This window comes from Arvicanthis niloticus, chromosome 11 (assembly GCF_011762505.2).
Source record: "Arvicanthis niloticus isolate mArvNil1 chromosome 11, mArvNil1.pat.X, whole genome shotgun sequence".
NCBI lineage: Eukaryota > Metazoa > Chordata > Mammalia > Rodentia > Muridae > Arvicanthis > Arvicanthis niloticus.
This window is the reverse complement of record NC_047668.1, coordinates 7,917,327-7,942,376: the sequence shown is the minus strand read 5'-3', so window position 1 is coordinate 7,942,376 and position 25,050 is coordinate 7,917,327. Positions and strand designations below refer to the sequence as shown.

General features: G+C 36.1%; 1 long non-coding RNA gene across 3 annotated transcripts in view; it reads right to left on the bottom strand.

The window, feature by feature from the left end:
• LOC143443838 (uncharacterized) overlaps positions 1-24,336 on the bottom strand; it is a 45,307-nt gene extending 20,971 nt beyond the window's left edge. Inside the window, exons 1-3 of one of the 3 annotated variants that reach the window (XR_013113134.1) lie at positions 23,725-24,336; positions 17,844-17,923; positions 13,434-13,557 (exon numbers count right to left, since the gene is read on the bottom strand). This is a non-coding gene — a long non-coding RNA (uncharacterized LOC143443838). The remainder of the gene's footprint in view (positions 1-13,433; positions 13,558-17,843; positions 17,924-23,724) is intronic. The other 2 variants (XR_013113135.1, XR_013113133.1) reach the window with 2 other exon arrangements.
• Between the last annotated feature and the right edge of the window lie 714 nt (positions 24,337-25,050).

Below are 25,050 nucleotides of genomic sequence, written 5' to 3'. Positions count from 1 at the left end.
GATCACCAATTGCTTATGCTCTAAGATAAAGAATTGACAAATGGGACCTCATAAAATTGCAAAGCTTCTGTAAAGCAAAGGACGTTATTAATAGGACAAGATGGCAACCAACAAATTGAAAAGATCATTACCAATCCTATATCTGATAGATAGTTACTATCCAATACATACAAAGAACTCAAGCAACTAGTCTCCAGACAACCAAATAACCCTATTGAAAATTGGAGTACAGAACTAAATAAAAAATTCTCAACTATGGAAACATGAACGGCTGAGAAGCACCTAAAGAAATGTTCAACATCCTTAGTCATCAGGGAAATGCAAATCAAAACACCCCTAAGATTCCACCTCACACCAGTCAGAATGGCTAAGATCAAAAATCCAGGTGATAGAAGATGCTGGCAAGGATGTGGAGAAAGAGGAACACTCCTCAGTTATTGGTGGGATTGCAAGCCGATACAACCACTCTGGAAATCAGTCTGGTGGTTCCTTACAAGATTGGACATAGCATTACCTGAGGACCCAGATATATCATTCCTTGGCATCCAAGATATAACAAGGACACATGGTTCACTATGTTCATAGCAGCCTTACTTTTAATAGCCAGAAGCTGGAAAGAACCCAGATGTCCTTCAACAGAGGAATGAATACAGAAAAAGTGGTACATTTACACAATGGAGTACTACTCAGCTATTAAAAAAAATGAATTCACGAAATTCTTAGGCAAATGGATGGAACTAGAAAATATCATCCTGAGTGAGGTAACCCAATCACAAAATAACACACATGGTATTTAGTCACTGATAAGTGGATATTAGCCCAAAAGCTTGAAATAGCCAAGATTCAACTCACAGACCACATGAAGCTCATGAAGAAGGAAGACCAAGTGTGGATGCCTCAGTCCTACTTAGAAGGAGTAACAAAATTCTCAAGGTAGCAAATATGGAGACAAAGTGTGGGACAGAAACTGAAGGAGTGGCCTTCTGGAGACCATTCCACTTGGGTATCCATCCCATGTGTAGTCACCAAAGGCAGATGCTGATGTGGATGCCAGGAAACTCATTGTGAGAGGAACCTGATGTAGTTGTCTACTTAGAGGTCTGGAAGAACCTAACATATACAGAGGCAGATGGTCAAAGCTAACTATTGAACTGATCATGGGGTTCCCAATGGAGAATTAGAAGACTCAAGGTTCTGAAGGGGTTTGCAGCCCCATGGGGAGAGCAATAATACCAACCAACCAGAGCTTCCAAGGTCTAAACCACCAGCCTGGGAGCACATAGGGAGGGGCCCATGGCTCCAGCTGTATATGTAGGGGAGAATGGCCTTGTCAGGCATAATTAGGAGAGGAAGTTCTTGGTCCCATGAAAGCTAGATGCCCCAGTTGGGGAATTTGAAGAAGGCTGGGAGGCAGGAGTGGTTGGGTGGGTTGGGGCACATTCTGATAGAATCAGGAGAATGGAATAGTGCATTTCTGTGTGTGGGGATGGGGAAGGGGAATAAATAAAATATCCAATAAAAATTAATTAAAATTAAAAAATAAAAAATAAAGAAATTTAATTAATTAATTAATTAAACCAACATGTTGTTAAAAAGGAGAAGTATTACCTGTATTTCTATTATTTTGATTTTAAATAAAACCACTGTAACAATGAGAAAACACTATATTGTATTAGTTCTTGGCTTGAAGCACATAATGCACACAGCTATGAGATAACACAGCATGATTGGATGGTGATAACTGGTTACCACAGCAAACATTTGGATAGTTATAAATACTATGACAATAATGACCAGTTGTTAGAAGAGCTCACAAAAATCAATGAGATACCTTTGTGTGTGCCAATCTGGATTCGTTTTTACTATACATGAAGTTCATCCAAAAAGCAGCACTTTGTAATTTATTGTTACAGAATATAGGAAATCCCAGAGGATAGTTTCAACAGAACCATGTTTGAAATATAAATAATACATGATTATTTTACATTTAATTTACAGATGGGAAACAAGAGCAACTCAAAGCAATGAAGCCACAGCAGTCAAACTTTCCCATGTAGTTTATAGTACAAACTTCTTCATGTAGCATGCAGTACAGATATCTTGAAAGCACCCCTTTCTGACATTTTACATTGGTGTTTCTGCAGGATTTGAAGCTCCTTTGAAGCCTGGCTAGCAGATCATATTTAGACTTCTAAAAATAACTCCCAAGCAGTTTCCTCCTTTATAGAAATGTTGTGGGAAATTATAAACAAGACCATAGTTCTGGGTAAAATGAGAAAACATTACTTGACCTTATTTATCTTTGGAATATGGCTTTAAAGACTTGAGCAGCGTTGTTGACTTACAAATGATGCCATGAGTATGTCCTATCCCAGTGGCTTTTCAGGGAAGGGTTTAGCGAGGTAAAAGTCTGCTGTGATCATGATGATCATAAAAGTTTAGCTAAATAGAGGACGCTACTCTGTAGAGGAAATTATATAGACTGCAACTCTACCTCCCATTGTTACTTCTGGAAAGAAATGTCATGTTTCCACATGGGAAAAGGAGAAAGGGAGAGAGGGGAGGGGAGCAAAGAGAGGAAGAGGTGGAGAGAACAATTTGTCACCTGACACAATGAGCAAATTTTAGAAAAATTACTTAGGTTTAATTTTTATATCAAAGACTTATGACATGTGTAGAACTTATTTAAGAAAATGGGTGAAGCTTTTATGTTTTTCTTTGGGTTTATTTTTAATGTTTATTTTTTATATTGTATGTTATAAAGTTGATTATATATGCTGAGAAGGCATTGTTTAATATATAAGGTCTGAAATTTTCCAAATATAATAAAACCATTCATCTGCACATTTAAGATTAATGAGTTCCACTTGAATCAGCTCAAACACATGCACATGTAATACATCAAAACATTGAAAGCTAAGTACAGACAGAATCTTCAAAGCATCAAGAAAAATGTGATTGATTATACACAATCTTCAATGATACTGACACTAGAACTGAAGAACAGAATGTAACAGGATGATAAGTCCAAGGGTTAGAACAAAGTGGCATTTTCAGTCCCAGAATCCTAAATCCTGACAAAACTACTCTTTAAAAACTGGAGATAAATTGAGACATTCTAAGATAGTCACAAATCCTTAGAGTCAAAAACAAAAAGAAATTAGTAGGTATTAAGTCATCTTTAGAAAACATAACAACATAATTAAACAAACAGGTAATAGAATTTTTAATTGACACTGTTGAATGTAACATTACAGGTTTAAAAAAAAGAAGGAAGGATCAAGTTGATAATTGCAACATGTTTCTTTCCTTTTATTAAAAACAATTACATAAAACAATAATTTTGGAAAAGAAAAGCATTATTAATGACTCAAACCATAGTTCAAGAATGAAGTCATGGGGGAGGAAATCTGTGTGATTTTGAGTGAAAACAGGCAGAGAGAGAGAGAGAGAAAAAGAGAGAGAGAGAGAGAGAGAGAGAGAGAGAGAGAGAGAGAGAGAGAGAGAGAGAGAGAGAGGACTTCAGTTTCTTAAAACATACGTACTTGTTCTTAGAATGTGTTTCCTTGGTCCCCCTAGCTATAATGGATAGGAGTAAATTCACTTCAGATTATTCGTTACAGCTAATTATGGATATTAGGACTTTGGTTGTTGTTTGGAGTTTCTGTTTGTTTGTTTTATGATTTTGTTTTTTTTTTCTTCCCACATGCAGCTTGTCTTTGTCATTGTACACTTTACATAGATGATTCTTCTTATCCCTCAAAGGATAAATTGTCAGAATCTCTAAATAAAATTACTTGAGACTTCAGTCTACATCCCTTTTAAGCTCTGATCTCCCGGGTTCATGCCCCCAATTAGAGTGGTAAACAGATCAACAGAGAGTACATTAAGATATAACACTGTTGAGGGGTACAGCCATGCAGTAATACTTTTTAAAAATATACTATCAATTTTAATTAGTAATTTATTCTAGTATATATTATTTAAAGGTATACACTTTGATTATCAGAATACCATTAATGTAACTCAAAGACATATAGTAAAAGAAACATCAGAGCATTAAAATAATTAGATATAAAAATATGACAGATGTAAAAATGCCACAGCTTAAGAGATGGCTGAGCAGTTAAAAAATTCTTAATGCTTTTGCAGAGGATCGAAGTTCAATTTCCAACATTACATTACTGCTGGGCAGCTTACTACTGCCTATATCTCCAACCCCAGAGAATACAATGCCCTTCTGGCTTTTACAGGGAGAGACATCCATGTGACATACATTAACACACACACACACACACAAACACACACACGTGCATACACAGAAATACAAATAATAAAGTAATTCCCCTTCTTAAATATGACAATTTGACCACATCAGTATTTGAACATATAAACATTGATAAAAACTTTACTATCCTGATGTTGACAATGGTCACTAAAAACTTTTCATGATATTTTAGGAAAACATTCATTATAACTTACCACTCTAACATGTTATTTTAAACATTTTTTGTCTTATTTATATTTGAAGTAGAAGACAGAGAGAATTGTTTTAAACATGTACCTATTTTACATAAGTACAATGGAATATGTTCATGGATTAATGTAGTGCACTATATTAAACATACAGAACATTTTTTAAGTTGGATATTACAGTTATTCAACTAGTCTCTCTCTGTGTGTGTGTATATATGTGTGTTTGTCTGTGTGTGTGTGTGTGTGTGTGTGTGTGTGTGAGAGAGAGAGAGAGAGAGAGAGAGAGAGAGATATTACATGTGTGTGTGACTCTGTGTTGTGGTGCTTAGGTAGAAGGGGAGGACAACTTGTGTGAGTTGGTGTTCTCCTTCCACTCCTTGTGTTTGAGAACTGAACTCATGTTATCAGGCGTGGCAGCAAGCACCGATACCTGCTGTGGCATTTCACTGCTCAGCAGAGCACTTTAAAATATTTTAGTCAATAATCAAAAGCTAAAATTTATTGTACAGATCTAGAGAAGTGCATGTAATACATAACACAGAACATTATATTTTCTGCATGGCTATATTTACCAGAAATGGTTTTAAAGAATTATTTAAACAAATATTAATAAGCTAAGATGATAAAATTTAAAAGTCCCATTGAAACTATTTGGGCTTGTGGTATGTGAAAAATTATTTGAACAGTTTTTCTTTGAGCATTCTCATCAAATGGGGAATTGTATGCTGTTGGTTTTCATTTAAGGGAACAAAATGGAAAAGCCTTCTCAGAATCTGCTTCGATTGCTTTGAAAACAAATAAACAAAAAGTCTTTTCTTAGTGGTTTCTTTCTTATGGCTTTGAGTCAATTGCACTCTGCTAACGTTTTTCCTCCTTTATCTATTTTCAAGGTAGATTTAATGGCTTTTGGGGAAAATTCTAATTTACATCTTCCTTTTGAAAGACATTTTCTTTGTATTTTCTTATCTTACTCTCCAAAGTCTCATTTCAGTCTTTCATGTGGAGGAATTAATATTTTATGTGATGAATATTTCTCTGATATTTTCTCCTTTAAACAGGTCATGTCTAATGATCTGATCCCCAAAATGATATGTCCCCATTGCAGTTTCAGCTCCGAGGAAAACTTCACTGTATGCAGAGAACCATCATAGCCTTACACAAGAATTATAAATTGCCTTAACTACACAACTGAGAGGGAGAAAAGCCTTTGTGGTAATAAAAAAAATTGAATAAAGTATAATTTTGATGAAAGCACTTTGAATAAATGGATAAAATGTTAAATGAGTAACATAATTAATTATGATATTTTGAATATATGACATATATTCATGTGTTCAGTACTTCCTAATTTCAAAAATTATTCTTGAGCTATCAGTATCCAAAGTCTCTTCTTAATGTATTACAGAACAATAAAAGCTAATGTTAATTGAACACTGAGTGTGGGACTCAAGCACTATCTCATACATTCCAATATTGTCAGCTTATTTCATACTTAGAACAACTAAATACGTAGTCATTATTATAGCTATATTTTAATGAAGAGGCTTCTGAGAGAAGCAGAGTTTAACTAACCTGCTTGAAGATTTCAGGTCAAGTATTTGATGGTATGGCCTGGTATTTTAACCTCTGTTACTAGTATCAGTAACAAAAAAGTTACAGATGAAATGATTCAAATAGTATTAATGATAGTGACTAATTTTCTGATATATAAAAGTTTTTTTTTAAATGATAAAAAATATGCCTCAAAAATATAGACATTTTCTTGTAACTGTTTGCCTAGATACAAAGTATCCAAACCTAGATACAATGTATCCAAACCTAGATACTAAGTATCCAAATTTGCATTTCCAGATGTTTTCCAGTGATTCACTGAAATATCAGAATCTTAATGTCAAAAAAATCAGCCTTTTAAAACTCGTTGAAAAAGTTTAATAATGCTGACTATCACATTACTGTGAGAAATTAAAATTATACTTCCATCAGAAATCTAACAATGAAGTTGAACGAGTGTTGTTTTTGTTTAAAACACAATTTATGTGTATAAACATATCTAATTTTTCTTGAAGTTGTTTTTTTATAAAGTAAGTCAATAATAGGCCAGTGGCCTAGGGGAAAACAAACACTATTTTTCGGCTAAAGTAACATTGCAATGAACTTATTTTTTAATGACATTCTGCTAGATCTACATATCAATGCCTAACTCAGAAGTTATCAAAGAAGCTTCCTCTTGCAGAAGATTGAGACTAACATAGAGACCTACAATTAGATCATGTGGGGACAATAAGAGACTTTGGAATACTCAGTCATAAATGGGATATCTTCATCAAATCCCTCCCCTCAGAGCCCAGGAAACTTTACAGAAGAGGAGGCAAAAAAGATTTCAAGATCCAGAGGGGATGGAGCACATTAAGGATTCAGTGTCTTCTGTACACACCAGGACTAATGCATATGTGACCATACAGAGACTGTGACAGAATACAAGGGACCTGTACAGGTTCAAATCTAACATGAGCCCAGTGCTGAGAGAGGGAATTAACAAAGAAGCTATTTCCAGTTGACAACCACTCACAAAGGAAAAATTAGTTTTCTCCAGTGGATTCTCAATACTTAATAGTAGGCCCATGCACAGTAGTATATGGAAACACAAAACAAACTCAATTTTTTTTTGTAGAATTTTTGTCTCCTATTGCATTAGGCATTTTTTATCTTACTGGACAATTGGTTGTCTATTAGGGCTTCTAATTTTGTGTTCTTATGGGTTTTTGTTGTTTGTGTGTATATTTGTGTGTGTGTGTGTGCCAATGTTTCTTTCTTGTGCTTTTTCTTTTCTTTTTTTTTTTAAAAAAAAACATGTTTTACTTGTCTGTTTATTTTCTAAAGAGAGAGAAAGAGAGAAAGCAGGTCTGGTGTTGGGTGCATGGGGAGAATTTGGGGGATTAAGACAATAGTAAGTTTTCATTCAACTTATCTTAGTAAACATTGGAAAATCTTACCTGTACTTTGATACTATGCATCTTTTACTGACAGGAATCACTCTATGTGTTGTAAAATAATATTGCCTCAGTTACTTTTAATGCGAAGTATCTAGTGCTATCTTCTTGTTCTATATAAATAAATTAAGATAATTCAATCAGTTTTTCCAAAATTATGTTATGATATATGCCAGACAAGGAACAAAACTATACTTTTAAATCCAAAGCCTGTGACCACTGCTTTTAATTGAACAGCCTTTGTGTTCTCTCTCCCCCATATTATTCAACCATATTATAAGGAAAATTTAAGTATGCAACATGTAATACCTTCTATTAAGCTTTGCTGTGTGTGGCAACACTTGCCATCATGTGTAAATATTCTTCCATTTTACATTCATTGTAGATTCCAGTGGACATTGCAGACACACCAAGTAAAGACACCAAGCCTTCCTTGAAAGCGCTAAATACAAAATAATGTTTCCAGCTAGTAAGTGTTGGGATTGGGCTAATAAAATATTTTAAAAAATGCCTAAACAGAGACAGAGTCAGTTATAAACTGTTACTATGAAGCTGTGATCTACCAATGCTATTATATTTCATGACCTTCAATCTTTATTCATGCTCATTATCAATAGTCTTGAGTTACATAAGAAGCCTCACGTTTTTTCATCCTATTTTAAATAAATACAAAAGAACATTCATAGAATACCGTGGTGACTGATGACTAGTACCTTTAAGAAAATAACTCCCATGTGTCACTTTCTCACACTGCAGAGAAGAGACAGTGGTATCTACTCTGCTCGCTGCTATGGGTTCTTCCTACCTTTGAGATAAGGATGAGAAAAGCTATGACATTCTGCTCACTGCCCCCTTCCTGGTCACTCCCTCCTACAATCCTTCCCCAACCCCCTTCTACTCTGAGTGGGTGGAGGCCTCTGGAGTATCCTCCCTACAAGCACTTCAAGTCCCTGAGAGGCTAGGTGCTTTGTCTTCCACTGAGGCCAGACAAAGCAGTCCAGCTAGAACATATCCCAACAGCTTTTGTTTTTTTGTTTTTTTTTCTCCAGCTGTTCAGGAAAGACCCACATAAAGACCAAACTGCACATCTATTACATATATGCAGGAGGCATAGGTCCAGTCTGTCTCTGTCCTTTGGTTGGTGGCTCAGTGTCTGAGATCCCCAATGGTCTAGGTTAGTTGACATTGTTTGTTTTCCTGTGGAGTTCCTATCCCATTTAAGGTCAGCGTTCCTTCCTTCTATTCTTCCATAAGAGTCCCCAATGTCAATCCACTGTTTGGCTGTGGGTGTCTGCATCTGTGTGAGTCAGCTGTTGAAGTGGAGCCTATCAGAAGATATCCATGCTAGGCTCCTATCTGCAAGCATAACAGAGTATTATTAATAATGTCAGGGATTGGTCCTTGCCCATGGAATGGGTCTCAAGTTGAGGCAGTTATTAGTTGGCCATTCCCTCAGTCTCTCCTCCAAGCCCTGTGCCAACATTTCTTGTACACAGGATACATTTTGGGTTGAAAGTCTTATGGGTGGGTTGGTGCCTCTATCACTCTACTGGGGTTCCTGACTGGCTATATGAGGTAGTCTCTTCAAATTCCATATCCCCAATATTGTGAGTCATAAGTAAGGTCACCCCTATTTATCCCAGGACTCTGTCTCATCTTAGAGATGCCCCATACCTCCCCTCACCTCCTGTCAGTTGCAGATTTCTATTCATTCTCATGGGCATCTGGCCATCTCTTTTGTCTCTCCCTATACCTGATCCTAAATCCCCCTTTCTCCTCCCTCCAATTTCCCTCCCTCCATCTCTTATGACTATTTTATTTCCCCTTCTAAGTGAGGTTCAAGCATCCTCCCTTGTGCTTTTCTTCTTTAGCTTATTTCTGTAGAGTATAGCATAAGTATCCTGTATTATCCATTTATGAGTGAATATATACTATGCATGTCTTTTCAGGACTGGGTTACCTCATTCAGGATGATATTTTCAAGTTCCATCTATTTGCCTATAAAATTAATGATGTTTTTTTCATTAGCTTAACAGTATTCCAATGTGTAGATGTACCACATTTGCTTAATCCATTTTTTAGTGGAGAGACATCGAAGTTGTTTCCAGTTTCTGGTTATTAAGAATAAAACTGCTATGAACACAGTTGTCTTTGTAGGATGGTGGAGCATCTTTTGGGTATATGCCCAGGAGGAGTATAGCTGGGCCTTGAGGTAGAACTATTTCCAGTTCTCTGAAAAAGCACCAAGTTGATTTTCATAGTTGTTTACAAGTTTCCACTCCCACCAGCATTGAAAGAGTGTTCCCCTTCCTCCACATCCTTGCCAGCATGTGCTACCTCTTAAGGTTTTGATCTTCTGATAGGAGGAAGATAGAACCTCAGAGTTGTTTTGCTTTGCATTTCCCTGATGACTAAGACTTTGAACATTTCTTTAAGTACTTCTTGGCCATTTGAGATTCTCTGTTGAGAAATCTCTGCTTAGCTCTATACCTCACTTTTATTTTTTGGTTGAATATTTTATTTTTTTATTTTTTTCCATTTTTTATTGGCTATTTTATTTACACTTCAGATGCCACCCCCTTCCCCCATTCCCCCCATTAGAGAACCCCATCCCATGCCCCCTTTTCCTTTTTGCACTTATACATTTTTTTAAAATGTTAATGAAAGGCTTTATAAGTTTGGTATTGCTCAATCGGAGGTATAACCCACTACCGAACCTAGATATATCAACTCTCTTTGACTGGTGGAGATACATGAACATCTGCCTCCTTGTCTCCCCCCTCTTTCTCTCTTTCATCACCTAGCTACTCCTCTCCTTCTTCTCCTCCTCTTCTTACTCCTTCTCTTCCTCTCAATACTCCTCCCACCTTAGCTCCTCCTACACATCACCCTTCCTGTTAAAATCAAACTTTTCTCTCAAAATAGAATTAGAGCATAATTGTGCCAATTTGTACCAGTGAGGAACAAGATAGTCCTAATACCCAGTCTATCATTTTGTTGACTAACCAGAACTTCTGTCATCTATCCTAACTAAAACATTTAGTTCTGAACCTGGCTTTAGGATGAATGTCAGCTGACGACCATCCACTCAAATCTTTTCTCTCAAGGTAAATAGCCATTATTGGCTATGAGGCTATAAGTTTTCAACCCCGTCAGAAATCCAGAATGACTGAGTTAACTATAATTGTGGGAAGCACAAAGCATAGCTTCTAAAACTTAGCCAATTTTTAGAGACCTCTGAGGTGTTCAGAGGTCTCCAGGTATACCTCACTTTTAAATAGGAGTATTTGGACTGTTGGTGTCTAACTTGAGTTCTTTGTAAATTTTGGAATTAGCCCTCTTTCAGATAGATGTAGGGTTAGTGAAGATCTTTTCCCAATCTGTCAGCTGCTGTTTTGTCCTATTAACAGTGTCTTTTGCCTTATGGAATCTTTGTATTGCATGAGGTCCCATTTATCAGTTGTTGATCTTAGAGCCTGAGCCATTAGTATTCTGTTCAGGAAATTGTCTCCTATACCAATTCGTTCAAGAATATTTCCCACTTTCTTTTCTATGAGGAAACTTGAAGATATTCTAGTTGTGTTTTCCTGACTTAGATATACTCGGGGATAAGTTGGTAATTCATTCTTCTCACTCACAAATAACAGGGATTAAGAGATATGCTAGGTCTTTCGGGATTAATGAGGATGTACAGTTAAATGCTAACAAGGCCTTTATTTATAAATAAACATATTCTCAAGTAGTCCAGGTTTGTAAACTCTCTTGGGTAAAGCATAGTAAATTTTATTGCAGAAAAGAATATTAATCAATATGTTTTGGAGCTGTAGAAATAATTGATAACTGTTTTAAATGCAATGCTACAAAAATGAAATTCCACACTTTTCTGTAAGTAAAGCACTTTAAAACAAAATAAAACAAAACAACATTTTCATTGGATTATTCCCCACTCCTGCTGTTATTTATAAAGGACTGGGTTATCATTTTCATGTCAAATGGTTTAATCACAGCCAAGTATTTAAAAGAATGGAATCAACCTAGTTTCTGTAATGCAACAGCTCCCCCATCTTACAGACCAAAGAATATGAACTGAAATTTTTCTTTTGGAAAATAATATTAATAACATCTACATGATCGTTTTGCTTATTTTCTCTTGGGAACATAAAAGAAAAAAACACAGCAGATGCATTCATTCTCAAAATAGCCATTTCTTGTTTATGATCTCATGAGAAAGTGTAAATTGCTGTACAGCATTAAAACTGATCTCTGGGACTGGGAGGTTGAAATTCATTTGTAGTGACGAATAAATGTTGTGGACATGACGCTTTTGAACATATTCTGCAAGACTAAGATTCGTGCTTATCAGCCAGTGTAGTTTAAAGCTAGATATTTCTACTTGTATTCTCTTCAAAGGTTTCTCATATTTTGATCACATAAAAAGAAGACAACATTTTTATCATAAAATTTGTTTCACTAAATATTTAAACAAACATTTGCTCTCTTTTCAGTCCTGCCCAGAAATTGTTAAATATAAAACAGCATCATTCAGTTCTCCCTTCCCTGGAGGCAGACACTACTCAAGTAACAACCATCCTGAAGTCCGATTATTCTGGATAGTCAAGGTGAACATTTTCCCTGACATGCCTGAAAATTAAACATCAGTATGTTAAATATTTTTGACATCATCAGAAAACAATTCATACGTTAAAATTCCCCAGTTTTGAAAGTTCCATCATCCTTGAATAGTGCAGTTCTCCAATACCTTCTAGCATAAAGAAAATATGAAATATACGACGACAAAGAGAAAAAATTCTGCCGCATATCACATCATAATAAGAAAATACTACAGGAACATAGTGCATCTTATATTTTATATAATAATTGTTTAACAGGAGAAATTAAGAGATCTTCTTTTTTATTTAATGGTTTTTCTTTTATTGTAGTAAAATTTTTATATGTCATTTTAGATGTCCTATTTACAGTTTCCTTTTCCTCTACTCCTCCCAAAATGAAGCAAGCAAACAAACAGAAGGACAAAAGCCCAAGAAAAGAAACATGGAACAAATGTAGATACCGCAACCCACATGTTCACACACTCAAGAATCCCATAAAAGCAATTACTAGAAGCCATAATATATATATATATATATGTATATATATATATATATATATATATATATATATATAAAGCACTTGTAGGTGGGAGAGAGACAGAGACAGAGAGAAAAAGAGAGGGAGAGAGAGAAAATAAAATAAATGAGAGGGAGAAATAAAGAAAAAGAGAGAGGGGAGAAAGAAAATAAAATAAAATAAAATAAAATAAAAGCCGGAGAGATGGCTCAGTGGTTAAGAGCACTGACTGCTCTTCCAAAGGTCCTTAGTTCAATTCTCACCACTACATGTTGGCTGACAACCAACTGTAATGGAATCCAATGCCCTATTTTGTTATGTCTGAAGACAGCTACAGTGCATTCATAAAAATAATAAATAAATAAACCATGTTATATATATATATATGAAAGACCAAAAAAAAAAAAAAAAACCTCTGACATGACATGCATGAAGAGACAAAGAACCTCCAATAATGCCATTGAGTTCATTTCTGTTGTCTGTTGGCCATCTAGTTCTGGGCATGCAGCCTACCTTTATGATTAGTTTATTTCCCCAGAGAGATTTTTTAGAAGAAACTTAAGTTTCATTTGCAAGTGATTATCAGTTGGAGTTAGCTCCAAGCTCAGAAGTGGTAGCTTGTGTCCAGCTCTTTTAGCTCTAGAACCTCATGTGCAGGCTCATGTATGCTGCTGCCTCAGTCTCTATCAGTTAATGTGTGTTTCAATCCTGTCCATTTAAAGGGCCACTTTGTTTGTTTGGTTTGGGTGGCTTCAATTTGCTCTGGCAGTTATACTGTTGCCCTCTTTGTTATCACAGGCTTCCCTGAGTCCTGCTGGGAAGGATTTGATGGAGACATACCTTTTAGTCTTGAGTGTTCCAGTGTATCTCGTTTTCTGCACAATGTCTGGCTGTGGGTCTCTGTATTTGTTCTCTTGTGTTATAGGAGGAAGCTTCTCTGATCATGGGTGAGCAAGAAATTGATCTATGAATATATCAGAGTGTCGTTAGGGTTCAATTTTTTGCTTTTTTTTTTTTTTTAAATGAGGTCTAGTATTTGGAAAGCCCTAGACTCTAGGTCTTTCAGCCTTCTAGGCTCAGATTCTTGGTCACCCAAGTGTTATATAGGGGTCCCATCTTATAGCATTGGGCATTAAGTCAAATTAGATATTGATTGGTTTCTCCCACAAACGTTATGCCAAAATTGTACTACCATATCTTACAGGCAGACTACTATTGTAGAAAAATGGACCAGTGTTTACATTTCTCCTTTGGTGGCATGTGGAGCACCTTTCTGTACCAAAGACACTAGTACACAGGAGTGAAAACTCTATGTAGGCGTCAACTCAACTTCTCTATATTCAAGGAGCTGTTTTGCCTTCAGCAATGGAGCCTTTGCATCAGTTTGAGGAGTTAGGTGCCATGGAGCAGCCTCAGTTTGGAGAGGGACAAAGTGGTTTCTCAGAGTGGTGAAAAGAACAATTTGAATTCAAATCATGAGTCCAAACTGACAACCTGGGTTCTACTCAGTAGCACTTTTCCAGTCTGCTTCTCTCTATGTCCTGCTTTCTCTCTAGAGTTTTCTCTGTCTATATCCTGCTTACTTGCTATTCTACCAGATCCAATTCTTCTTGCTTGCTATTCTAAGAGATCTTTCTGTCCATGTCCTGATTGCTTGGGTCAGTTCTCTCTTTTCATCCTAAAAAAATTCTCTGGGTAGCTCATCTCCTGCAGAACACAGGTCTGGTCTTTTATTTTACATATCATTCCAGTCATTTACTCCAGGTTTTCCTTTGATTATCTTATGAATCAGCATTTTATGACCCTAGTTCTTTGATTCCTAGGAGTCAGAAAGCATATTTTTTTTCCTAACATTGCAAAAGAATTTAGAAATCTGTCAGCTGTTGTTAAACACAGACTATAAGCTAGTTGGGTGGCATCTTGCCCTGAAATTACCATTTTCAACATGCCTGGACCCAACCTTGCCATGTCCTAGACTTACCCTGAACTCAGGAAGTTATCTGCCTTTGTAAGCATAAACAAAACTCATAGCTGGATGGAATCCCCTGCAATCACCACTCCCTAAACCTCTTTACTCCTTCCTTAGTAATTTTCTAACAAGTTGGCTCACAGGCAGCTGCTTTTGTTCAGTTAGATTTGGGAAGCTCCTCATATAATTCATATTGCATTCTTATGTTTTTGCATAGCAGAGAAATTATATATTCTCAAATTCATGTAAATAGAGCTCTTTTCCAGAGCCTCAAGGACTGCCCTGGAGGACCCAGTGTTTACCATTTTGCTGATACATAGCCACACCCTTGACTCCTCTACTCTGGCTGTTTCTAACAATCATGGAGCAATTAATACTAATAGAAAAAAACCTTCTTTGGAAGGAAAGAGTCCTCCACTGTGCATACACACACACATACACACACACAAACGCACACACACCAGACCTCCTGTGTTCTGCAGGAAATGAGCTATACAGAGAATTTTTTAGGAGATATAGTTAGATAGATAGATAGATAGATAGATAGATAGATAGATAGATAGATAGAACACAGCTTCTACTGTATTCAGATTTCCTACTAATCTACTACTTCTCAAATCGCCCTTGAGTTTACTGTCTCTCCCCACATTTGTTTCACTTGCTCCTTCCATTCCCTGCTCTCCTCACCTGATGTTCCCGTTCCAGCTCCAGTCCAACAATTCATGATTTTATATTCTATTTCCTTTTCCTATCAATATCTATCTGCCAACCCTGCCCCCAATTCCCTTATTCTATACCTAATCTGAATGGTTCTATGGAATATAATTTGGTTGTCATTGACTTAACAGCTAAAAAACAATTGCATAACATATATCTGTCTTTCTGGGGCTGGATTACCTCACTCTGGATTATTTTTTTTAACTTTTTATTATTTCATTCAATAAACTGTGAATTTCATGATTTCATTTTTTAATGGCTTAGTGATATTAATTTTGCATAAGTGTACTACATTTTCTTTATCTGTTCATATGTTGAGGGGCATCTAGGTTGTTTACAGTTTTTAGATATTATGACTAGAGCAGTAATAAATGCTGTTGAGCAAGTGTTTCTATGATAAGTTGAAGCATCTTTGGTTGTATTCACAAGACTGGTGGATTGATCTTCATCTTCCTGAGGAACTGACACACTGATTTCCAGAGTGGTTGTACAATTTTTTAGTCCCACAAGCAATGGTTGAGTATTTCCCTTACTAAAGAATTAGCTATCATATGTTTTATTGATCTTAGCAATTCTGATGGATGTAAAAGAAATCTCAAAGTAGTTTTGATTTACACTTTGTTAATGACTAAAGATGTTAAACATTTTTCTTAGTGTTTCTCAGCCATTTATAGTGTAATTCTGAAACCTAGTACAAATGAGAAATTTAAATTACTTAAATTATTTATCTTATTTTAATTTACATATAATTATTGTATATATGTATGAGATTTACTATGATAATTTGTTAAATATATGCAATATGTCATAATAAAATAAGAACAATTAATATTTTCATCTGGTTTGCTCAACAGTTAAAAACCAGCACTGATCTAGAATTGCTCCTGAATCAGGTCTCAGCTCTTATGTCAGGTGACTCACAGAGGCATTTAAAACCAGCTCCAGGAAAAGAAGTATCTCTGGCCTCCAGAGATACTGGACTAATGTGAAAACACACACACACAGAAAGAGAGAGAGAGAGAGAGAGAGAGAGAGAGAGAGAGAGAGAGAGAGGCCAGTTGGAAAGAAGGAATTTAAAATAATAAATAGTTTTTGAATATTTATTATGTCCTTGTGTTTGGAGTCTTCAGATACCATTCTTAAAAAAAAAAAAAAAAGAATATATAATCCATCATTGCCTACTGAAGTAACAATCCAGTGCTTTACAACATTAAAGCTTACTCTTCAGACCTGACCTTATGATGCTAGCAGCCATTCAGTTTCCTTACACAGTACCCTTCCCTAGCATGTAGTAAGCTATTGCACTCTCCTCTAACACCACAAATATTTCAGATTTTTCACGAGATAGAACATATTCATTCATCTGTGCCTGCTTTATACTACTTACTGTAAGCCCTTAGAGCACTGATGTTCTCAGCCATAGACATGGCTTCATTTACAGAACTAATCTACCCTTCCCTGTATTCTTTTCCTGCCACACAAGTCCACAGTTGTTACAACTTGCCAAGATAGAATTTGATAGTGAGTATTCTGGTTCGATATTGTGGAATGTTTGACAAGAACAACAACAAAAATTCATACGGCATTTTTATATCCTGTATTCACTGATAAGGTACATTCAGATTGTTGACTGGCTAAGGTCAGCTATGCTCAATAATCTCATACAGCAATGCAAAGTCGGTGTGACTTGTGAATCGTTTCTGTCCTCTACATTAGATTTCATTTCTATCCTATACATTAGATTTCTGTTTATGTAAATGTAAGTACTTCTGGATGTGAATGAATGATATACTTATCTGTAAAGAGTATGTGTGTATACATGCACGTATGAGTGTGTGTGTGAGTGTGCATGTGTGTGTGCATGTGGAAGCCAGAGGACAACTTGAGGTGTTATTTCTAATACAATGTTAATTCATCTTGTTTCATGAGTCAGGATTTCTTACTAGGTCGTGGAGTTTTTAAGTGTTTTTTTGGAGATTGATCTCAAAGCATGATGCTTGCTTGGAAAACACTTCACTGACTGATTAATTTTACTATTCCCTAAATAGAATACCTTTTTAAAAGTAGTTATTACAGATAAGGATGTACACTTAGAGTAATTTTAAGGCATTCATATATTATTTTTTATATAATCATACCTAATATATATTAATCATACACAGATTTGAACTGTATAAAGTAGTTAAGGACTACAGGTACTATATTCACTTCATATTATAAGAAAAAATGTTCTCCAGAGTTCCTTCTGACCATAGCAGTTGGGATTGATGAGGTAGTGTAACGATTACACAAACAACAGAGTGGAAGATAATTTTCACAACTCTGAATAACCTTCCAAACATCAAGATCCAGTTTTATTCTAAATGGAATCTAAAACTTAATATATATGTTAATTTTTTTCTTTTACAGGCTGCGGACATCATGGGACATGTCAGAATAGGAGTATGCACACAGAAACAAAGGGGTTACATATTGAATTAATGATAAATGTCAACTTTCTGATTATAATTTTGGGTAAACAGTAATACAGTATAACCAAACGTCATATTCAATAGAGAAATTACTTAGACATTTGGAGTCAAGCTTAACATGCCGTGTTCCAAGGCTGATTCATCCTCCGTGCACGCCAAAGATCTCCACACTGCTAGAAACAACAAAGAGAACAAATTGTCAATGGATTTTAATCAGGATTTCTAAGTAGAAATGGTGCCTCATCAGCTTGCTTTGTGGCTCTGGTAGCCATTCTGTTTCACCTGTAAAGAACTTCTTAGTTTAAGAATAGGATAAAAGATCCTCTGAAATATAATCTGCCATACTAAACAATCTGTTTCACCCACCCTTCATGCATCTAGCATATGCTCAGTTCAGTATTAAAATAGCAGGGGTAAACTTGTGGTCTCTTAAAAATCACAAAATAAACTGTTAAATCATGGTTTCCTCCATACCTTTACACAGTACAGCATCAAATGGATACATAAAAATAAATATTGTTGGAGATGAGAAAACACAAAATTCAGGAAAGTTTCATGTTTACATTGTTTCTAATAAAAACTTATCATTTATGTAAATCTGGTATACACAGCATTTGAGGGCAGAACTTGTGACAAGGTCATAGATGAGGCCATAGCACATTTCAGCAGCTCACAGATATACTCAGTTTGTTTTCCAAAACTAAACAGATTTTGTCCAGGACTGTGTCTACCCTCTTGAGCTGTATTCAGTACTGTAAGCTTTCAGTTGGAGTATTTACTTCTTAGAGCACAGTATATCAAACATGCATTGAACAAAAGCAAAACAAAACAAAAAATGTAATCCCTCTGAGAGATTATTTTATCCCTGAAAGTCAAAACATACACAATAAAAAAGTAATTATGACTCTATCTATACATTTAAAAAGACAAAACAAAAGAGCAACAATAACTAAAAAAGACAGAAAATTGTTTCAACAGGAACAAAAATATTATCTTTAATCATGTTCTTTTTATGGCAAATCTCTTCAAGGTATAGTGCCAGTACTAATATCTCAGAGCCAAATAGTCTCAGTAGAGCAACATCACTAGTCAGAGTTTCCCATGTATTGTCTCATTCAAATGATGGAATATTTAATATCAAGGAAAATAAAAGTATCAATAGAATGTCTTTGGTATATTTTTGAAGATGGGCATATTTCCCTGACTTAATAAGGTATCAGATTGTGAAACTGATTTCTTTCTAATATACCTTAATAAAACTGATTTGTTAATGACCTGAAAGAGATTGCTTTTGATAGCTAGTTTACAAAGCAGTCATTAATAGGTCTCAACAAACCTAAAACATAGATTTTTTATTTATTTATTTATTTAATAAAGTTTATAAAGATTTTATAAAGATTTTATTTATTTATTTATTTATTTATTTATTTATTTATTTATTTGTAAGTGTGTGTAGACATCTACCTCCATATGCATGTGGGTTTCTGAGGACACCACAAGGGACCAAAAGAAAGTATTGGATCCCTGCTAGAGTTGATTCTGGAGAGATATGAGTATCTTTACACAGTTCTGGAAACCAAACCCTAGATATGGATAAATGCTCTCAATTACTGAGTCATCTCTCAACTCAGTATTTAAATTTCAGTCTTAAGCACAAAACCCTTAAGTATTCAAGAAACATAGACAAATGATACCCTATGCCATGCTTTGCATCATTGCACTGTTTAGATATTCCAAGGTTGTTTTCTAGGGAAGTAAATGTGAATATCCTAAAAGCAACCCTGAAGTAAAAGTTGGAAGTTGTACAGGACTTGCAGACATTTCACAAGAGATCAGGAAAGACACATCTGTAATTCATAATTCTTAGTAGAGAATTAAAATAGAGATTATAATGAATCAGTTTGCCTGTTGGTTAAGCACTCTGTGAGAAACAAAAGCTGAGAACTAGAGTCAATTCCCTTCTTCCAGGCCAGGCATAGTGAAGAACAGCTCAAAAGCAAAGTGACTCGTGTAATTCCAGAGAATTTAACATCATTGTATAAAGAAACAATTTGATGCCCATCAAAAAACATTTCCTTTTTATTCTTGAGCCACAAAGTATCAGAGCAATGGATCCAAAGGAACTTTAAAGCATGGTAACCAAACTAACTGAGAAAAAAAAGGAAGGATATTTAAAAACAAAAACAAATGAGTAGAGAACATGCAGTAAATTGGTTTTCCTACCAAAATCCAATGATTAAAAGGAAAACAAATTACTGAAGAGGTAGAAGCAAATTCCCAGTTCATGCTATAAAAACTGATGTCAAAAAATTGTTCTGATAGCTGGGAAGATGGCTTAGTGTTTAAAAGTGCTTTCTGAACACACATGAAGCCCTGAATTTGTATCCTTAGCCAAAAGCAAAATGCCAGCACTTGGGGGTTGGAAAACAGGAAGACAGAGGACTCATGAGGGCTTGCTGTCCTATCCAGCCTAATGTAAAGAGTTATTTCAAAGTTCATTGAGTAACTTGGTTAAAAAAAATGGTGGTGAGCAATTTGGGGAGACATTCAATTTGTACCTTAGATCTAATTATCCATATGGTTTCTGGAAAAGACTGTATGCTTTCATACTCATAACACTTATTGTACATCATTTACCTTAGTGTAAATGCATTTTAATCAAATACACTGACATACATTGTTAGTCTAAGTCTCTCGGGGCTGATGTTTCAGAAAAGCCAACTCTATGGTCTCAAACAATTAATTGATTGTCATCTTACCTGTGATCACCCACTTATAGTCACCTGTCTGAAATTGAGGGCAGAATATTGCTATGAATTTACAGGAAAAAAAAATCAACTACATCTGTAAAATAAAGCCTTTGCTATATATATTTCACCACAGGGCTTTTAATAGCAGTATATTAAAGCCTTTTAAATTCCTTATTACTTCCATCTAATAGGATTCATTGCATCCAGTTATATGCATATGTTAATTCATAATAATAATTCAGACTTGTTTTTATAATAGCTATTTTCCCACCAGCTTGATTTTAGAGTAAGCTTAGAGATTAAATGTAAATTGTCATAAGATTATATGAGATATATATATATATATATGAACATACATGTAAGAAATCCTTAATAAATAGAAACCAGGGTTTAATAATCTTTCCAAAACATTGTAAAAATATGAAAAATTCAGAAAGTACTGTACTTAATACTCAGTCCAACCAGCAAAGCCAAAAGTAATCTAAATTCCTGGGTACATTATCAAGAATCTTTGCTTTTTAGGGAGCAAGTTGTCTTTCTAGTTCCAAAACGCAAGAAGCTCAGTAACACTTTAGTATAGAGTCACATAACAATCATAATTAGATTCATCTAGCTTGACAAAATAGCTTGAAGAAATCAAAATACTATCATCATTTCTTTCTTAGAATGATGGATATTCTTCAGTGGAATGATACACTGTAACTATAGTAACTAAGGAGTTGTTTGCCAGACTATAAACAAAAACAAGACTGAAAAGGATGGGTGGTAGTAACAGTGCTTAAGGATTGTTGTTTTGTTCAGAGATATTTAATGCTGAAATAATCCCCTTTCCGTAAACTCTCAAGAAATCTTCCTCCAGTGCCCAGTATTATTTTTTTTAATGCCCTGGTATTTCCAAATTTGAGATTCATCATTAACTTTTCTAGAGTGGAGTAACAAAGAGGGAAACTGTGAAAACAGAATTCCACCCAGTGACTAATTGAGTCTTCAAAGACAGTTCTCTTCCCATTAGGAAATGAAAAAACTTTAGTAACAGATTCCAGAAAATAAATGTGTCCTTACAAGTCAAGTAAAAGCTTAAGAAATAACCACCTAAGGGGGCAGGGGTATGTTTGTCCTGAGGTATACTAAAAATGAGTATTATTTCTTATACTTTTAGCCCAAATTATGTATAAAAAACTTCTTAATAAGTATATCAGAGATAAGTCAGATGTTCAACTCTGCTAAAAAAAAAAAAAAAAAAAAAAAAAAAAGTTGCTTTGGGTAAGACCTAGCGGTCACACTATTCTTCAGTCATGAGCTTCATGATTAGAAATGTCAGAAAAAAGAGTGTGAAGCAAACTTAACATTGCAGGACTATGAAGGTCACAGGTATGTTAGCTAATCTAATCTTCAATGCATGGAATTTATTTAGTTTGGCTTAAATTATTATTTAAATGTTCAAATTAGAACTTTATCTCTCCTTGGTTCTTCCTATCATCTCGAAATTTAAGGTCACAGACCCAATAATTAATAAAAGAACCAAAAGCTGGTAAATTATCCATGACTCAAAACATAGAGATGTTTCTAATGGAAGTGTGCTTCTTAGAAGGTACAGGAAAGAAAAGATTGAATTAATAAGGTGACTTACTACATGCCTCAATCCAGAAATAAGACTCATAAACTCTGTAACTAATATCAATTTTTAAAGGAGTAGATTATATTTTCTCCCTATATTAGAGCAAGTCAATGCAAAATTATTAAATACATGCAAAAATCAGAAATATATTTTATGCAACATTTTGACTGTAAAATATTCAATTTTCCACTAATTACCCGAAATTAAAAAAACACTTAGTCTTCAAAATGAGAAATTCTAAAACTTATGGCTATCAATTCTTAGGAAAATCACCTGGAGGTGACAGAAAGTTGAAAATTATTTTTAAAAATGATTTGGCTTAAGTTTAATTTGGAACTAATTAAGATAATCAAGATAGATTCCCTGTTGAGAAAACAAGCTAAATTTAATCCAAATTATTTATTGAGGATACGTATTTTTTAAATGGTGCACACACATACAAACACACACACACAAATAAATCTATTCTAAGTGTATGAACCGTTGAAAAAGTAACAGCTTTAGAGTTAGCTGTTGGATAAATAAATTAAAATTTTCTCATACTAATCAGTTTCCATATATCTCCCTCCCTCCCTCCAATCTCTCTCTCTCTCTCTCTCTCTCTCTCTCTCTCTCTCTCTCTCTCTCTCTCTCTGTCTCCTCTATTTTGCTATAAAATATTAAACGGTACTTTCTGTTAGCTCTGGCACTTATGAAAAAAAACGCCTTGGGCTCTTCTTCAACTTTCTAAAAACAATCATGGAGAATAATGCCTTTTCCCCTCCATTTTTTGCAATTCCTGATTAGCTTGCAAAGGACACAACAACACTAACAACCAGAATGTAAGATTCTCGCCTTAGCAGACAGCTTCCTAGAGGAAGATGGGGGTGGGGGGAGTGTGGTGGACACAAACACCTTCCACAAAGCTCTGTGAACAGGAGCCTGAAGTTACAGAACATTTTTGCCTGGAAAGTGTTGGGCCTTAAAAGAATGGGAGATGCTGTGCTCCCTCACTTTAGCCAAAAGATGGTGTCATCTTTCTCACCACTAAACCAGTTTAATAAAAGGCACCCTAAGGTGAAATTTGAATTTTGATTCATTCCCAACAGTTAGCATCTTCAATTGGCCTAGTTGGACAATGAAGTCCAGTGAGTCCTCTTTCCCCTCTGTCCAGGGTATAAAATGTAAACAAAAGAAGAAAAAAAATAAAATCAAGTTATTCAATCCAGATATGCAAAGGTCTTTTGGATTCTGATTCAATATTTGGATATATACTTTGTTCACTTTGGTGAACAGCAAATATTTATTTTGTAGACTTTTAGTTATTTTCAGCTAAGCAGGACAGCAAGTGGGACAGTCCTGAAGGCAAAAGGAGTCACCCCCACATCCTAAAGTACTTGGAAGTGCTCATTTGGATCTTCCTGGAGTCCAAGCTGGGGTGACTTCACCACAAGCCCTGAAGTCTTCAAAGCTGCAAACTTTGAAGGGAAGCCAGAAAGCAGCAGCACTTTCTCTCCAGTGCCTTCTGAAGTGGCCTCCTCCGTGAGGTGAAGGCTCTCCTTTGGGATTTCTTGGAATACTCGGTTATCCACTTCCGTGACTAGAAACCCACCGGGGAAACACTCACGATTTTAGTGGAGATTCGCCAGGACTTCATGGTGTCGGCCGAAGTACTTGTCCTCCAGAGTCCTTTTGCAGATTTGTGTGGAATCTTACTGGTCAGTTACTGGCTGTTAAGAGAGATGCTCGGATGCTCGAACTCACTTCCAGCGCTGCAATCTGCCGCTGGAGATTGCACTGGAACTAGGAGCCCCAGCAAGTGTGGCGGAAATGCCTGGAGACTGAGCGACGGGAATCGCCGCCCCAGCCAGGCTCATCCAAAATCAAGTAACCAGAGAGTAGCACAGGTTGCGAAACCCAGGGTTGAACCACCCCGGGGTAAAACTGGATGGAACCTTGTTGGGAAGCAAAGGGGGGAGCCCAGAGAAAACTGGAGCAATTGCCACTTTAAGTACTCCAGGCTGAGTTCATCTCTCAAAGACGCAGCTGTGTGGGTCTTGATTACGCGTGGGTGCCCGTGCGCGCACTTGGATAAGGCCCGTGGGTGTGCCTGAATGTGCACGCCGGTGTGAATTTGCAAGGCAACGGTAAAGTCTCGGGTTCTACTGGAAGCAAAATTCCAGAGCATCCTATCCTGGGAGGAACAAGAGTATGGTGCGACTCTTTACCAAGTAGGAAAGGCTCCTTAGTAGCCAGCATTCTCTTCGCGCCCCCACCCCAACTCCCCGCCCCAAATCTTCCATTCAGGTTTGGTTCAGATTGGTGTCTGAACTGAGAGGGAGGCACAGAAGCCAAAGATCAAGTGCTCATCAAGTCTATTGAAAGGACTGGACTCCGACTATATCCACATACTGAAGGAAGCCTTTAATGATTGTCTTTAGGGGGTTTCTGTGAGCTTCGCTGGGGTCTGAGTCTGGGGATTAACTGGGAATCCTGGCATAATACCAAAAGTAAAACCAGGAAAGTCCCTGCCCAATGTCTCCCCGAGAGGCTTTTCTGCTTTCCTCTGGACCACTCCTCTCTCGGGCTCCACATCCTTCCTCAGTGCAGGTGACCTCGGTGGCCCGGCCTTTCTGCCTACTACTCCGGTAGTGTTAAGCTCCGTACACTAAAATGTGGTTAGCTTACGCCAGGTATCTACCGCTCAGATTCCCCAAAGTAAATGTTCTTCTTGGAATCTGCTTCTATCTGATTCATAAGCAAATCACCCCCTACCGACTAGGGAACACTGGAGACTAGCCTCCCGTGACTGGGAGTTTCATCCAGAAGCTTTCAGACTGGGATTCTTTCCGCCAGGTTGGAGCTAATTACTTCTCTCACAGCCATTAGCAGCCACAGCCTGACGGGGTGACGGGTGACACCCTTTTTTTTTTTTTTTTTTAAATTTAATTTA